The sequence below is a fragment of the Otolemur garnettii genome, unplaced genomic scaffold (assembly GCF_000181295.1).
Source record: "Otolemur garnettii isolate 467f Iridium unplaced genomic scaffold, OtoGar3 scaffold00001, whole genome shotgun sequence".
Taxonomy (NCBI): domain Eukaryota; kingdom Metazoa; phylum Chordata; class Mammalia; order Primates; family Galagidae; genus Otolemur; species Otolemur garnettii.
Genome location: NW_003852396.1, coordinates 9,482,332 through 9,488,331, shown reverse-complemented (window position 1 = coordinate 9,488,331; position 6,000 = coordinate 9,482,332). Strand labels below are relative to the sequence as shown.

At 44.3% G+C, this 6,000-nt stretch overlaps 1 protein-coding gene and 1 pseudogene across 3 annotated transcripts in view; both read left to right on the top strand.

Annotated features, from left to right (window-relative positions):
* Positions 1–6,000, top strand: part of CUNH11orf54 (chromosome unknown C11orf54 homolog) — a 31,752-nt gene that overhangs the window by 9,477 nt on the left and 16,275 nt on the right. The gene's annotated exons all lie outside the window — the stretch shown is intronic.
* LOC105886661 lies at positions 1,913–2,589 on the top strand (annotated as a pseudogene).

The window sequence follows — 6,000 nt, the reverse complement described above, 5'->3', positions numbered from 1 at the left end:
CTCAAACTCTTGTCCTCAAGTGATTCTCTTGCCTCAGCCTCCTGAGTAGCTGAGGCTATAGGCACCTGCCACAATGTCAGGCTATTTTTAGAGATGGGGTCTTCCTGTGCTCAACTCCTGAGCTCACACAGTCCACATGCCTCAACTTCCCAGAGTGCTAGGATCATAGGCATGAGCGCCCACTCCAGAGGCATATTTGTACCAACTATTTTGTAAATGCAGGTTTTTTAGTAGTAGAAACATTTTTAAGGAGAGAATCCCACCTCATCCCATCTTTTTTGGGTTTTTTGTGCAAATGTTTATTTTAACAGGTGAAATTGTTAATGTCCTAAGAAAGTATTTAGCCCCTGCCCACAGTGGCTTATGCTCAAACCTGTAAGCCTCATACTCCTGGAGGCCAAGGCGGTGTATTGGCTGACCTTGGGAGTTCCAGACCAACTCTAGCAAGAGTGAGCCCCTGTCTCTACTAAAAATAGAAAAAACAAACAGCCAGGTGCTGTGGCTGGCCCCTTTAGTCCCCACTGCTGAGAAGGCTGATGCAAGAGGATCTCTTGAGCCCAAGGGTTTGAGGTTACAGTTGAGCTGTGACCCAGCACGATAGAGTATGACTGTCTCAAAAAGGAATATTTGCGTATGTTGTATATATGGTAATGAATTGTAAATTGGAAGGGACTTACGTAACAGCTCATCAGCATTTGAAGATGCTGGTACTTGATATGCTCTTAAGGAAAATTTTAAGCTGGAAAGGTTCTGGAATAACTTTTTAAAAATTAAAAAATTACAATAGGGGGAGGCAGAAGGTTTGAAAAGTGCAGGGCGGAAGTGACCGTAGCATTTGCACTTGGCCTCCGGATGGGAGCGGCGCTTCGCTGTTGCCAGGGAGCTCGTTGTGTGCTCCGGCGCCCTGGCTGCAACCAGGAACCGGCCCAGCCGGCGGCAGAGACCGGGGCTGAGCCTGTACCGCGAGCTGCTGTGCCCCGGGCGAGTTCCGCCGGCACCTACCCCCCAGCGACGCGACGCGCGTCGAGTACTTGTACCGCTGTGGTCAGCGCCACCTCCAGCTGCTATGTTCCGGCCACGCCATGACCATGGGCACCTTCTTACGTATGCGGGGCCCAACCGAGGAGATTGGGGGCGCTAGAGCCCCAGGGATCCTGTCTGAAGACTGGACCAGTCCTAGGAACCCTCGGGACTGAAGAGGGGCACCAGGGATGCGCCGGAGAGATGGTGACAAGACAGGAAAGAAGAGCTCACTCGATGGCCCAAGGGAGCCTGCGAGCCTGCCTGACTGCAGCTGGGAGACTGAAGAAGCCCCTGATGGAGGTGCGAGGTCTTAAAAGACTAGCTTGATGGATTGGGGGGATAAAAGAGCCCTCTGAGTGGCCTAAACAGCCCTGTGGGACGGCGAGTGATGCCCAGCCTTTCCCGTTGCTTGTTACAAGGTCGTCCTCCTCCCCCTCGAGGGGTTAGTAGCGTTGGCGTGCCAGTAAGCCCCATGCTGTCCAGCCGAGAGCTACTTACCTGGAGGAATGGGAGGCCCGGACAGGAGGCTGGACCTAGAGTCTGAGACACCCCTTCTCTTCACCCCTGCGAACATTCTCACCCCCCGGCTTCTCATGGAAACTTCCCTCTCCTCTATTAAACTCTGAGAAGGGCAGACTTTCTGCAGAAAAGGGTGGAGAAGTTGCCCTGATAAACGGTAAGAAGTTCCCATTAATTGTAACAAGCCAGGCCCTTAAGGAAGGAGCCAAGGGTCTCTCCCCCAGGCTGATTAAAGATCCCTCGAGATTCCTCCCTGATGGTTCTGAGGGGAACCTTGACTTTTGTGTACCTTCCTCCTCAGATTGTTGAATAAAGGGAATAAAATTAGGGATATGCTTTTTAAAAAGTACAGTAAATGGAACTGAAGCTGTGGAGCGCGGGTCCGTGCAGCAGGAAGGGACTGGGCGTTTCCGTTGTCTGCATCTCACTTCGGGAGCCACAAATTGAAGACAATGTCTGGAAGCTTCTACTTGGTAATTGTTGGCCACCATGATAATACAGTTTTTGAAATGGTGTTTTTTGCCAGCTGGGAAAACAGAATCCAAAGACAACCACCGTCATCTAAACCAGCTCATATCTCATGCTGCTCGCCACCTGGTGGATGAGAACACGTGGCTGTCTAACATGGACTTAAAGACTGTGCACAAGTTCGAGTGGTTTGTGTCGACATTTGTCACTGTAGGGCATGTGAGATTTATTATGCTTCATGACATAAGGCAAGAAGATGGAATAAAGAACTTTACTGATGTCTATGATTTATATATAAAGTTTGCAGTGAATCTATTTATGAACCCAATTCTCCTATTCAATCAAGCGCATTTGACAGAAAAGTTCCTTGGGAAGAAACACCTTTTAAGCCAAATGCAGAAAAACATCAAATCAAAGTTACAAAACTGGAGTAAACTCAGGAATGTGTACATTGTAAGTAACTTCACTAAAAGCCTAGAAAACTTTTTTTTAAAAATTACAATAAATGGCATTTGATATGTGTATGTTAAGAATTGTGTACATGGGCGGTGCCTGTGGCTCAGTGAATAGGGCACCAGCCCCATATACCGAAGGTGGCGGGTTCGAACCGGCCTGGCCAAAGTGCAATCAAAAAATAGCCGGGCATTGTGGCAGGTGCCTGTAGTCCCAGCTACTTGAGAGGCTGAGGCAAGAGAATCACCTAAGCCCAAAAGTTGGAGGTTGTTGTGAGCTATAATGCCATGGTACTCTACCAAGGGCAATAATAAGACTATCTCTACCAAAAAAAAAAATAATAATTGTGTACAAATTGAAGTGGCTATACTATCCTCAGCACTACCAATAAGATTTCAGTTACAAAAGGAAAAAAGTAATCTGCATAGCAGTTCTGTCTTTGCCTCCTCCAGATTTCATTATCCAGAATAAGCCACTGAATGTCTCTGGGCCTCAGGTACATCAAAATGGAGGGATTTGAATTGAATATTCTTTTTTGCCCTTTCCAACTTAACAGTCTTTAATTTTAAGTAGACCTGTAAATTACAGAAGATTTATGAACTGTATGAGAATTTCTCTTAGCATGTTGAAAGCATTTAGCATACTTTCTCATTTTTTTAGTTTCGTTTTATTTTGAGAAGAAGTCTCACTCTATAACCCAAGCAGGAAAGCAGCTTCTCAAGCAGTCCTTCTGCCTTAGCTTTCCATATAGCTGAGACTACAGGTGCATGCTACTATGCCTGGCTAATTTTTTATTTTTTTGTAGCAACAGGGTCTCACTAAATGCCCAGGCTGGTCTCAAACTCCTGGTCTGAAGTGATCTTTCTACCTTGGCCTCCCCAAATGCTAGGATTATAGGCACTTGGCTATAGAATACTTTGTGTGTGTGTGTGTGTGTGTGTGACACAGTCTGACTATGTCACCCTCAGTGGAGTGCAATGGCATCACAGCTCACAGCAACCTCAAACTCCTCGGCTTAAGCGATTCTTCTGCCTTAGCCTCCCAAGCAACTGGGACTACAGGCGCCTACCACAACACCTGGCGATTTTTTTTGTTGCAGTTGTCCTTGCTTGGCAGGCCTGGGCTAGGTTCAAACCTGGCAGCCCTGGTGTATGTGGCCAGCACCGTAGCCACTGAGCTATAGGCGCCAAGGCCAGAATACTTTTTATTTTATTTATTTATTGTTATTAATATATATATTTTTGGGACCAGTCTCACTATGTCGCCCTTGGTACAGTGCCGGAGTGTCATAGCTGACAGCAACCTCAAACTCTTGGGTTTAAGCAATTCTCTTCCTCAGCCTCCCAAGTAACTGTGACTATAGGCGCCTGCCACAGTGCCTGGGTATTTCTTTGTTGCAGTTGTTTAGCTGACCCTGACCAGTTTGAACCCACCACCCTCGTTATATGTTGCTGGCGCTGTAACCCCTATGTTATAGGCACTGAACCCAGAATACTTTTTAAATAGCCATGCTTCCTTCAAATATAAGAGTATAGTGATACCTTGGAATCCAAACTTAATCTATTCCAGAACCCCGTTTGAGTTCCAAGACAGTTTTTCTCCTTTAAAATAATAAAAAATGGATTACTCTATCCCTGGGTTCTATAAACTTAAATTTTCAAAATGATTTTAATAGTAAATATACTGGATTTTAAAGTAAAATATTAGATAATATTTGAGTTAATAAATAAATTAATAAAATTAATATAAAAATGGAAATTAATAAAATTAAAAATATAAAGGCCTGTTTCACTGCACTTGAACACTTGGTTCGAAACATACCCCTTACTGTTCATAAACTCCTTAAACTCCTTTACAAACTTTGCTGCTGCTTTGGAATTAGATCTGGCACCTGTATATAACAACACCGTGGATTCCAGTCCTTAAAGTTCTCGAACCACCTGTACTGGTTTTAAACTCCTCCTCTTGAGCACTAGTATCAGGCATGCCTGTCACAGGATAGTTTGTCATAAATTATCTTCTCAGAAATCACATCACCAGCCAGCTATTTTTCATTAATCCAAACTAAGCGTTTTTCCATCTCTTCCATACTTGTCCATCTCCTACAGGTCAGCATGAGCCCTTTTGCCACACCAGCTGCTTTGATAGCGTCTTTAGTTTTCAAAATTGTACAGTTGATTTAGGCATTCTGAACCCAGTAGTGAGATCAGCCACACATGTACCACTTTCATGCTGAGCGATAAGGTCTTTCTTCAACTGTAGCTCTAACAGCTTTCCTCTTATTTTCCTCACCTCACTTTGTAGGACCGGGGTGAATACACTTAGTTGGTTATTATATTAAAAAACACAAAACAGGCACAAAAGCATAAACAGTGAAAATTGTATGAGATGCTTTCACTACAGCTTCCAACAATGAACTGAACGACAAAGCTTATAGGTGGCCCGAGTGCTGGGGACACATGCGCAAAAACACAGAACATTCTGGGTGTTCAGATTCCAAGGCAGCATTCAGATTTTGGCAGCATTCAAAATTTGCTGAAATTTTTCATTTGAGTTCTGGGGCATCTGGACTTTGGAGGCAATACTGGAATACATTCTCTCTTCTAATTAAAATTAAATGAAAGTCAGAAAACATATAAGACTAAAAGGAAGAAGGAAAAAATGGTTAACCTTAATTCTGTTATTCAAAGGGTTAGACTTTGAAGAAGAGTTTGCTGGTCAATAATTTGTCTTTCGATTACAATACTGGAAGCCAGATGTGTATGGATGGTCTTTCATAAACATAGGCACTTTGTATATGAACTGGTCTTGCTAAGGTCACCCATGACCTTGGTATGTTGACTAGTATTTCATCTCTATATTTCATACTATTTGACCATTGCAGCCTGACATTCTCCCCTTGGTTGTGTCTCTCTCCATGGCTCACCTCTTCTTCCTTGGTGCCTTTCCTACCTCTTCCTCATTTTTCCTGGTTCCTTTTTTTTTTTTTCTGATAGGCTCTTAAATATTGATGTTTTCCAGAATTCTTTCCTCAACCTTTTTATATAAAATCTCTGGGTTTTTCCATCTATTCTTATCATCTCAATTACTACCTGGGTACAACAACTTTGAAATCTGTACATCTCACCAAGCTCTTTCTTTTTTTTTTTTTTTTGAGACAGAGCCTCAAGCTGTCCCCCTGGGCAGAGTGCCGTGGCATCACGCTCACAGCAACCTCCAACTCCTGGGCTCAAGCGAGTCTCCTACCTCCGCCTCCCAAGTAGCTGGGACTACAGGCGCCCGCCACAACGCCCGGCTATTTTTTGGTTTCAGCCGTCGTTGTTTGGCGGGTCCGGGCTGGGGATTCGAACCTGCCACCTTAGGTGTACGTGGCTGGCGCCTTAGCCGGTTGAGCTATAGGCGCCGAGCCACCAAGCTCTTTCTTAACTAAAGATCAGTATTTCCAGCTGCCTATAGGACATCACCACCTACATATACATATGTATGTGCTAAGAACAGCTTGAGGTCAACATATCTAAACTTTAACTCTTTATTATA